The sequence below is a fragment of the Chrysochloris asiatica genome, unplaced genomic scaffold (assembly GCF_000296735.1).
Source record: "Chrysochloris asiatica unplaced genomic scaffold, ChrAsi1.0 scaffold00021, whole genome shotgun sequence".
Classification (NCBI taxonomy): Eukaryota; Metazoa; Chordata; class Mammalia; order Afrosoricida; family Chrysochloridae; genus Chrysochloris; species Chrysochloris asiatica.
Window position 1 is genome coordinate 11,820,794 of NW_006408539.1, and position 12,052 is coordinate 11,832,845.

A 12,052-nucleotide genomic window follows, 5' to 3' on the forward strand; every position below is an offset into this window, starting at 1 on the left:
GTCTAGCTTTAGGTCATTTGTTTCAGACATTTTATCTTGTTTCTGGACATGTGCTGATATGGTTATCTGCTTTTGCTTCTTGGACATGTTTAGTGTTTATCTGTGGCCTTAATACTTAATTGAGTATGTGTTTTGGTATTTTTTATACTTTCTGATTGCCTCCAGGTAGATGTGATTAGGATGTGGGCTTCCCTTATCAATCTTCTTATTGCTTGACTCAGAATAACTTTCACAGATATTGTCTGCCTCCCTGGTGTATGGCAGCTGGTATTGGTTCTTGCCTGGATTTTGGTGTTTTATAGAGTGTGATTGTAGCTTGACTATATGGCAGCAGTTGCTGTCTCTTCATGGGTAATATAGGGAGAGAAAGAGTCCCTCAAAGGTAAAAGGGGGAGCAAAAAATGGCAAAATAGCAACAGCAAAAAAAAAAACAAACAAACCCACCAAAAAACAACAACAACAACAAAATCTATCTAGATAGGATAGTGTAGTCTATAATCGCAGAGAAGGGAGAAGAGGGAGAGAAGAAAAAAACAAAACCTGTAGCCTAATATGAGTATGACTTTAATGTCCTCTTTCAACTTCTTGCCTTCAAAGCCTCCTGATAAATTTCACAATGCCACTGTTGGTTGTTATGGTGTGCCTCAGGATTTAATTTAATTTTCAGCCTGTTTTGTTTAAAAAATTTTTTTTCTTTCTCCACACCCTTGTTCTGGCCTTTTCACTATTAAAAAACAATCCAGGGCTGGCTTTTGAGTTGAGAGTATCTGTGTGCATGTCTGGCAGAAGAAACCACCAGTGGTAGGGGCAGGGGGTGTCCACTCTCTCAGGCACCCCCACTAGTCACCAGAATGGAGGTGTGCAAACAGTGGGGGTGGGGACAATGAACAGATACTAAAAAGGAAAAAAAAACCCAGAACAAAGCAAAACCGACCTAGTGTATTGTCTACCTTTGCTCCGAGGTTCCTGAGGCATTATTCCGGCGGATCTGTTCCCCCGCTTGGTTGTCAGCTCTGGGCCCCCAAGCATGGCAGATTAAAAAATATGTGATTTCTTACTTTCACTACACGGTCCATTAGCTACGTGCCTTCAAACTTTTAAAATATTCCTACCTTGTGTGGTGTAGAGTGTTGGAGCTCTGCCCTGCACTCTCGTCACCTGGTATTCTGTGGTATTGCTGATGGCTAACTTCACTGCACCTCTACCCTATCCGCCATCAAGCCCCACCTCCTCTCAGCCCATGGTACTTTTAATATTTACCTCCAACTCCATAGCTGTAGGTGGTTCAAACCTACCGGTTACTCCTGAGGGAGTAAGATGAGACAATCTGCTTCCATAAATATTAGAAACCCTCTAATGCACTTCTGGGGTCCTGGTGTGGTGCTGTAGGATAAACTCTTGACCGAAAGGTCAGTTTGAACCCCAAGGTCAGCAGTTCAAAATCACCAGCTGTTCCTCAGAAACCCTTTACAGGGTTACTATGAATTGGAATTAACTCGATGATACTTAACACCACCACCAACAACAACAACAAGGTGCTCCTGGGAGTCCTGGTATGGCGCTGTGGAACACAGCACTGGACTGCAGGGTCGTCTGTTAAAATTCACCAGCTGCTCCTTGGAAACCGTATCAATACAGGGTTGCTATGAGTCAGAACTGACTCAACGGCACTGAACAACAACAAGAGGGCACTTTGACTGCTGGTGTGGCACTGTAGACCAGCACTGGACTGTAAACCACAAGGTCCAAAGTTCAAACCCACCAGTCAGAGCCTGCTTGACGGCACTTAACAACAACAACAAGGTACTTCTACTCCGTGCTTGTTGTTATTGTTAGGTGCCGTGGAATCAGTTGTGACTCATAGTGAGCCTTTGTACAACAGAACAAAACACTGCGTTGGTCCTGTGCCATCTTCACAATTACTGTTACATTTGAGTCCATTGCTGATACTGCGCCAATCCTACTCATTGGGGTTCTTCCACTTTTTCACTCATCCTCTACTTTTCCAAGCATGATGTCCTTCTCCAGTGACTTGGTCCCTCCTGATACAGTGTCCAGTGTATGAGAACGAAGTCTTGCCATTCTGGCCTCCAGGAGCATTCTGGCTTTACTTCTTTTAACATTGATTTGTTCTTCTGGCGGTCCATGGTACATTCAATATTCTTTGCCCACACCATAATCCATATACATCGATTCTTTTGCAGTCTTCATTATTCATTGTCCAACTTTCACATGCTTATGAGGTCATTGGAAAAACCATGGTTTGGGTCAGGCACACCTTGGTCCTCAAATGATATCTTTGCTCTTGAACATTTTAAAGAGGACTTGTGCAGCAGATTTGCCTAATGCAGTGTATGCCATTTGATTTCTTGACCGCTGCTTCCATGAGTGTTGATTGTGGATCCAAGCAAAATGAAGTCTTTGACAGCCTCAATCTTTTCTCCTTTTATCATGATGTTATTTATTATTTAGAAAGTTGTAAGAATTTACTCTTCTTTGAAGTGCAGTCCATACCGAAAGCTGTAAATTTTTATCTCCATTAGTAATTTCAAGTCCTCTTCACTGTAGCTTAGTGAATCAGGATGCTAATCAGTGGTTTGAAACTACCAGTTTATTCTCTGTGAGAAAGATGAAGCTTTCTGTTCCCGTAAAGATTTACAGTCTCAGAAACTCTATACAGGTTGCTATGAGTCAGAACCAACTCCACAGCATACCACCACCATCACTTCCAGCAAGCCAGGTGAGTCATGTGCATATGGCACGTTATTAGTGAGTCTTCCTCCAACCCTGATGGCATGCTCTTCTTCATGTACTCTGTTATGTAGGGTCACTGTGAGTCACTGTCACTGTGAGCATGTTTTCAATGGATTCCTTTGTGAGTTTTCCAACAGTGCTTCCTTAAGCCCAGCTGAGTTCCGAGTTCCTTGTTTTGCTAATATCACTGCATCTGTGCTAGCCCAGCATTTGTCCCCCTCCCACACCGTCCCCACCGATGGCATGATGCAATTGGAGAACAGCCCTGGTGTGTAGTGTAGGATAAGCACTGGACCACAGCATCAGCTTGAACCACGAGTTCAGCAGTTCAAACACAGCATCCGCTCTTTGGAAGCTCTCTACAGGTTCACTATGACCAGAACTGATTCGATGGCACTTAACACAACAAAGGGGGAAAGTAGGGCTTTGGTAGTATTTGCTGTATTCTGCCTTCTCCTTCCCCTACAGAGGTACTCTGTAAACAGCATCAACAAAGCCACTGCCAACGAGTCGGTTCCAACTCATTGCAACCCAATAGGACAGAGTAGAACCGCTCCATAGAGTTTCAGAAGACTCAATACAGCTGTTGTAAATGTACGGAAGCAGACAGCTGCATCTTTCTCACAAGGAGTGGCTAGTAGGTTTAAGCCACCAACCTTGTGGTTAGCAGTTCAATGAGTATAGATCTCACGACTTGATCTACACAGTGTGATCATTGTTAGAGAGAATCAGTGGGCCACTTTATTATTACCTGACCCTGTACTTGGTAAACCCCTGGTGCAGGTGGGAGCTGGAATGGATGGAATACGTGGTTATGCTCAAGGCCTGCTTCGCCCTACATTCCCAATGCCCGTATCCAAGTCTTGGAATTGTAGGTGTTGGATTTCAGAAGCCTGAAGCGGTCCTACCCAGAGCCTATACTGTGTGAACCAAGTAGTGTACAGAAAACAGAGCAGACAGAGCTGACTTCTCAACAGTAGTCGGTCTGTCCCCATTGGAGGTTTGTCATCTGGCCAGTCTGATGATCCTTTCTTTGGGGGCACTTTGAGGAAAGGTGTGGCTAGGGAAACGTTTCTTCTCTCTCCATCAAATATTTATGGGCTGAAGTCAGTGGTTTTAATAATTGATATCTCATTGTATCGGAATGCCATCACTTCACCTCTTAAATCATGCAAAGCTTAGCCAAGTACAGGCGGCAAACGCATACTGTACCTCTAATTGTTCAAAGGCTCTGTATACGGTTTCCAAGGAGCACTGGTGGGTTGAAACACTGACCTTGTGGTTAGCAGTCCAGTACTTATCCTATAGCACTACACCAGGACTCCAGTTACTATCTCAGTTTTGTTAGAGTTGTGGAGTCAGTTCTGACTCATAGCAACTTGGTATAGAGTTTCTGAGGAGCAACTGGTGGGTTTGTCTGTCGTTAGTCAAGTGCTTATCGTACAATGCCACACCAGGATTCCTTTAAAGTTACATGTTTGTTGTTGTTGGTAAGTGCTGTTGAGTCAGTTCTGACCCATAACGACCCTGTGTAAGGTTTCTAAGGAGCGGCTAGTGAGTTTGAAATGCCAACCCCATGGTTCAAACCAACCTTGCAGTCCAGTGCTTATCATACAGCGCCACACCAGGACTCCATTTTAGGGCTAACACCCTAATTAGGAGCTCTGGTTGCATGGTGGGCTGCTAACTGCAAGATCATTAGTTCAAATCCACCAACTGCTCCTTGGGAAGAAAGATGAAGCTTTCTGCTCCCATAAAGATTTACAGCCTCAGAAACTGTGTTGTTATTGTCAAGTACTGTCTAGTTGGTTCCAACTCATAGGAACTCTGTATAGGGTTTCTAAGGAGCTGTTGGTGGGTTTGAACTGTGGACCTTGTGGTTTGTAGTCCAGTGCTGATCCTACAGTGCCACACCAGAAGTCTGATATAGGGTTGCTTTGAATTGAAATCGACTAGACGGCACACAAGCATCACCACCACCACCACCCTTTAATTAAGCTGTATTCCCCAGTGCCATTGCCTTAGTGTTTGTATGTGTGTCCGTCCTTCACTCAGGCTGAAATTTGCTCACTTAATTGCCATACTCTTAGGATTAAGGTTTTCATGCAACAGAAGTGAGTAGGGGTTAAAATTGGCCACAACCGTTATTTTTGGGAACAAAAGCTACATATAGTCAATATTCTATTATGGTTGGTTTGGATTGTTTCCTTAACATTAAGTAAGATCTGGAAAGAAATGCTTTCTTTGTGTTATGTTGTGAAATGGTGTGCTGGTGAAAGCCAGAAAGCAAACTGGTCTACTTTATTATTATAATTGTTATTTTTGGAGGGGATTATACAGTAGACGAAATTAGGAAACTGCTGTTATGAGGCAGAAACAATCGCCTTCGCATCTGGGTTGACTAATAAGCTTGGCAATGTCTGACCTTTAGATCGTTAATTAAAATGCTGTCTCAGGGTGCTGAAGGCTTTCAGTCTGTTTGAAATTTAAGCGTAGATGTATGGATGCTATATTTACTCAGAGTGTGCTAGCCTTACTCACTCTTCTCATAATATTTTCTCCACCTAAAATTTGAGTTGAAGCGTGTAGAATTATTTTCCTGGTTTTCTGGTAGTTCTTTATATATGTAAAGAGGATGCGGAACCTTAGGCGTCTCTGATACCTGGTCTTGTGAGGCTTGTGCAGGACTGGTAAACACAGGGCCACTATGAGTGACATGGTGGCATCTAACAGCTGCTTACAGTCTTTGGTGTCTTTGTTGTTGTTAATGTTGTTCTTAAGTGCCCTTAAAGCATTCATTTCCAATGCATAGTGACTCTGTATAGGGTTTCCAAGGAGTGGCTTGTGGGTTTGAACTGCTGATCCCGTGGGTAGGAGTCCAGTGCACCCCACTGGGACTTCTCTTAGGTATCTGTTGGTTCGCACTCATAGTGACCTCGTGCACAACAGGAAGAAACAGTGCCCGATTCTGTGCCATCCTCACAATCTTTGTTAAGCTTAGCCCATTGCTGTTGCCACTCTACCATCCATCTTGTTGGGAATCTTCCTCCTTTTCACTGATCCCACACTTTACCTAGCATGATGTCTTTCTCCAGGGACCAGTCCATCCTGACAATGTGTCCCAAGTGTGACAGAAGAAGTCTAGCCATCCTGGACTCTAAGGAGCACTCTGGCTGTGCTTCTTCCAACACGGATGTTTGTTCTTCTGGCAGTCCATGGTACTTTTAATAGTAACCGCAACTCATATGCATCAGTTCTTCTATGATCCTCTTTATTCACAGTCCAACTTTCACACGCATATGAACTGTTGAAAATAGCATGGCTTGGGTCAGGTGCACCTTAGTCCTCAAACTCTGACATCTTTGCTCTTGAACATTTTAAAAAGTTCTGGTGCAGCAGATTTTGCCGAATGCAGTACGGCATTTGGTTTCTTGACTACTCCTTCCATGAATGTTGGTAGTAAATCCAAGCAAAATGAAGTCTTTACAACTTCAGTCTTTCCTCCATTTCTTTCTTTCTTTTTTTCATTATATTAACTAACCCATTTATTACAGGCTAGACAGGTTTAGGTGGTGGAGCGTCTACTGGTCTTTCAGTCCCTTCAGTCTTCTGATGGCAGACTTTACTGTGACTGCAGAAGTGGTGTTGTAGGTCCAGGTACCATCAACCACCATTTCTATACAGGGACCACATTGCCAGAGCCCCACAGCTCATATCTTCATTTTGGTTTTGACGCAGAAGAAGCAAGTTTACTTGGCATGCAGGCTGATTTCAGTATTCTTCACCATTTTCCTGAGGGAGGCACCATAACGGGTCCCGTATTTACTGACGATTCCGACCTTCTTGGTGCGTTTAGTCATCTCGTCGTCACCTAGTGGCAAGCCCAGAGAGCTCCTCCATTTCTTTTGATGTGCTATTTATTGGTACAGTTGTGAAGATTGTTGTTTTATTTACATTGAGGTGCAACCCATACCAAAGGCTGTGGTCTGTGATCTTCTTCAGTATTTTAAGTCCTCTTCTCTTTCAGCAGGCAAGGTTGTATCATCTGCATATCGCAGGTTGTTAATGAGTCTTCCTCCAATCATGATGCCACATCCTTCTTCATATAATCCAGCTTCTTGGATATTTGCTCAGCATACAGAGTGATTAAGTATGGTGATAGGAAGCCTGGGTACTCACCTTTCCTGATTTAAAGCCATTCGGTGTCCCCTTGTTCTGTGTTCCACAAGAGCATAATTGCATGTTCTGGAATACCCATTCTTTGCAATGTTATCCATAGTTTGTTATGATCCATTGTAGCATTTGTATCTATCAGTCCATTTCATTGGGGGTCCTTTTAGATCATTTAGCTGACCTCCTACCAAGCATGATGTCCTTCCTTCTCCAAGGACAGATCCCTCCTGATAACATGCTGAAAGTATGTGATGATGTCTTGCCATCCTTGTATCTAAGGAATATTCTGACTGTACTTCTTTTTCCAATATGGATTTGTTTGTTCTTCTGGCAGTCCCTGATAGATTTGTTATTCTTCACCAATGCTGTAATCCAAGGGCATCCGTTTTTCTTTTTCATTATCCAGCTTTTCATGCATATGAGGTGATTGACAATGCCATAGCTTGGGCCACGTGTCCCTTTGTCCTCAAAGCATTTACTCTTTAAGGTGCTCTTTTACAGCAGATTTTCCCAGTGTAAGATGCCATTTGATTTCTTGAATACTCCAACCATGGGCATGGATTGGGGGTCAAAGTAAAACGAAACCCTTGACAATTTCAGTCTTTTTCTCCATTTATCATGATGTTACTTATTGGCCTAGTTGTAAAGTTTTTTGTTTGCTTTATGTTGAGATGCAGTTTATACTGAAGACTGTAATTTTTGATCTTCATCAGTAAATGCTTCAATTCCTCTTCACGTTCAGCAAGCAAAAGTTGTATCTTCTGCATATTGCAGATTTTTGAATGTGTCTTCCTTTCAATATGAGATGCCACATTCTTCATATAATTCGGTTTCTTGTATGATTTATTCAGCATACTTATTGAATAAATGTGGTTAAAAAGACACAGCTCTGACACACACCTTTCCTGGTTTTAAACCTCGTAACATCCCCTTGTTCTGCTAGAACAACTGTCTCTTGGTCTGTGTACAGGTTCCGCATGAGCACAATGAAGTGTTCCGGAATTAACGTTCTTCTCAGCGCTCTCTGTAATGTGTTATGATATACACAGTCAAATGTGTTTGATAGTCAATAAAACACAGGTAAATATCTTTCTGATATTCTCTTTCAGTCAAGATCCATCTGATATATCAGCATTGATACCCTTCATTCCTCATTCTCTTGTGAATTCAGCTGGTCTGTGTACTGCTGTAACCAGTTTTAAATAGTTTAGCAAAATTTCCACATGCGTTGGATGCTTATGATATCGTTTGATAATTTCCACAGTCTCTTGGCACCTTTCTTTGGAATGGTCACAAATATGGGTCTCTTCCAATTGGTTGGTCAGGTAGCTGTCTTCTAAATTTCTTGGCATCTCCATCGCTGTACCCATTTGCTGAACATTTCAGTTGGTATTCTGTCAATTCCTGGAGATTTTTTTTTTTTTTTTTCATGCCAATGCCTTCAGTGTCATTTGGACTTTTTCCTTCCGTTCTTGATCATAATGTTACCTCCTGAAATGGTTGAACATTGACCAATTCTTTTCAGTACAATGACTATAGGTATTCCTTCTGTCTTTTGTACTTCTGCATTGTTCAATATCTTGCCCATAGATTACTTCAGCATTGTAACAGGAGGCTTGAATTGTTTCTTCAGTATTTTTAGCTTGAGAAATACTGAGTGTGTTCATCCCTTTTGGTTTTTGAATTCCAGGTCTTTACACATTTCATTATAATACTTTATTTAGTCTTTTGAGCTGTCCTTTGAAATCTTATATTCAGTTTTCACCTCATCATTTCTTTCATTTGCTTTAGTTTCTGAGTTTCTTCTGTGCATTCTAGAGTTAGTTTTAGAGTCTGTTCTGACATCCATTTTTGTCTTTTCTGTCTTTACATTCTTTTAAATGCCCTTTCGGTTTCTTCATGCATGGTGTGCTTGACGTTAGCCACAACTCTAATTGTCTTTGGTCATTAGTGTTTAATGGAACAAATCTATTTGAGATGATCTTGAAATTCAGTTGAGTATATATGTACTCAAGGTTGTATTTTGGCTCTCATGGACTTGTTTTCGTTTTCTTCAACTTCAGCATGAACTTGTATATGAATAATTGATGATCTATTCCATAGCCTGACTCGGTCTTGTTCTGACTTGTGACATTGAACTTCTCGATTGTATCTTTCCACAGAAGGAGTTGATTTAATTCCTCCTTATTCCACTTGCTGAGATCCTGCTTATAGTTGCTGTTTGTGTTGTTGAAAACGTGTATTTCCCATGGATAGGTTGTTGGTCTTGCAAAGTTCTGTAATATGAGTTCCAAGCATGGTTTCTATCACCAAGGCCACGTTTTCCAACTTCCATTTCTCCTTTGTTTCCAACTTCGGCATTCCAGTCATCACTGATTAGCTAAACATCTTGATCATATGTTTGAGCAATTACAGACTCCAAAAATGTGTAAAAACGTTCAATTTCTTCATCTTTGATTTTAGTGGTTGACATGTAAATTTGAATGATGGTCTGCTTTGTGGGCAAGTGGATATTATCCTATCACTGATAGCGTCGTATTTCAGGATAGATCTTGAAATGCTCTTTTTGATAATGAGTGTGACACTATTCCTCTTCATTGTCATTCCTGGAGTAGTCGATTATCTGATTCCAAATGATCAGTGCCAGTCCATTACTATTTTCCTAGGGCAGGGAGGGCATGTACATTCCACCTTCTGATTATTTGTTGTTGTGAAGTGCCGTCGAGTTGGTTCCGACCCATAGGGACCCTTTCTAGGGTTTCCGAGGAGCAGCTGGTGAGCTTGAACCGCCGACCTTGCAGTTAAACGACTTTGCAGTCTGGCCCATTAACCCACAGCGCCACACCAGGACTCCCAGGGTCTTATAATGAATGAACCAGCTGATTGGCTTTCCTTATGCAGACTGTTTTTACCTTTGAAATAGGTGTTATCAGAAAGAAAATGTCATTTTTTAATGACACTAACGCTGTAGGATAATTACTGGGTTGCTAACAGCAAGGTCAGTGGTTCAAACCCACTATTTACTCCTCGGAAACAGGGACACTTGAGTCAGAACCCACTTGACAGCACTTGACAACAACAACCACCTCATCAAAGATGCTTATAATGTTCTGGTTTTGTGATTATAATAAACATCTTATGCGATTGTTGTAACAAAGCACCACTATTATACTATGTTAGGAGTGAAAGCAAAGAGTTTTGTTGAAGGTAAAGCAATTCATGAATTAGGAAACACACTAGCACCTAGGCAGGGCATGGTAGTGTCTTGAAATAGAAGAGGAGAGTGAAGTTTTTATCAGCTGGAGTAAACAAAAGGCTCTGGTTTCACAGGCATTTGAGGTTGTAAGAAAAACAGTTACAATGGGGTTGTTAAACTACAATCCTTCCTTAACATTGTGGTTTCTAGTCCCAACCTGCTGGGACACATTTACTGAGGCAGTCTTCTTGGTTCTAGCAAAACACTAGACAAACATCTTTTAAGAAACAATTCGCCACACAAGCTAACATCTTGATCCTTGCTCCTTTTGGACTGCAAACAGTTACATTTTTGCCACTAGCTAAATTGTGTCTTTAGAGCAGCAAAACTAGGGATTTTAGGACAAACTGTGGTTTGATTGCCATGCTGCGTGCTTCAGTTTGAGGGTTGCCTTACACAGGATAAAATTTGGATCTTAATTCTTTCAGGAGAAAACCCAAAATATTGAAAGTTTGCGTCGGTCAATCAAACATTTTCAAAACCAAACTTTTGGACTCGATTTGAAAGCTAAAAGAACACAAGCTTTCAAAAAAATGTTCATAACCCCATTGACATTATAAAAAGAATATTTTAAGTCTTAGCAAGAGTCTATACTTTGAGGATTTCTTTATTGACTTGGTGGTTGTTGTTGTTAAGTGCCGTCAAGTCGGTTATTTTTTGAGGAATGGCTGGTGGGTTTGAACTGCTGATACTGAGTTTCAAATCGACATTGCATTCTAGTGCTTATCTACAGAGCCACACAAGGACTCCTTATGGACTTCAGTGCAAGTCATTTTAGAAGATAGTAAATACTTGTTTTTATGCAAAAGTGTAAATACTGATCAAACACATGTTATCTTCTATGCCATGTTCCATTTTTTGGTTGTTGTTGTTGTTAAGTGCTGTCGAGTCTGTTCCGACCCATAGCAGCCCTGTATAGGGTTTCCGAGGAGCAGCTGGTGACCTTGAACCACTGGCCTTGCAGTTCAAACAACTTTGCAGTCTGATGCATTAGCTCATAGCGCCACACCAGTGCTCCTATTTTGGGGTCTGGTGGGTTTGAACCACTGATCTTTTGTTTGGCAATGGAGTGCTTTAACCACTGTGCCAACAGAGCTCCTTCATGCAACCCCTAAAAATGGTAGATACAACAAACAAACAAAAAACCTGAAGGCTAATTATTATGTATTTATATATTTTGGGGTAAGACATAATATATAAAAACATACTTAAAATACTTACTGATAACAAGATCATAGACCACAGCCTTCGGTATGGATTGCATTTCAGTGTGAAGTAAACAGAAATCCTCACCACTGAACCAATAAACAACATTCTTATCAATGGAGAAAAGATTGAAGTTGTCAAGGACTTCATTCTTCTTGGATCAACTATGAACACTCACGGAAGCAGCAGCCAGGAAATCAAATGACGTATTTCATTAGGCAAATCTGTTGCACAAGACCTTTTTTAAAGTGTTGAAGAGCAAAGATGTCAGCTTGAAGACTAAGGTGCACCTGACCCAAGCCATGGTATTTTCAGTAACCTCATATGCATGTGAAAGCTGGACAGTGAATAAGGAAGACCATAGAAGAGCTGACGCATTTGAGTTATGGTGTTGGAGGAGAATATTGAAAGTGTCATGGGCTGCCCAAAGAACAAACAGATGCTTATAAACGTGTTTGTAGACATTGAAGTTGAGTTGCTAACAGAATTTACAAGTTATGATGTGGTGCTGTAGGGTAAGTATTGGTCTGCAAATCACTAGGTCAGTGCTTCAAACTCACCAGCTACTTCTTAGACTCCTTATACAGGGTCACTGTAAATCAGAACAGACTTAACGGTACTTAACAACAATCCTTCTTTGAACCCTGGTGGCACTGTTGGTTG

General features: G+C 41.4%; 1 protein-coding gene across 1 annotated transcript in view; it reads left to right on the forward strand.

The window, feature by feature from the left end:
- ZNF532 (zinc finger protein 532) overlaps window positions 1-12,052 on the forward strand; it is a 140,400-nt gene that overhangs the window by 71,329 nt on the left and 57,019 nt on the right. The gene's annotated exons all lie outside the window — the stretch shown is intronic.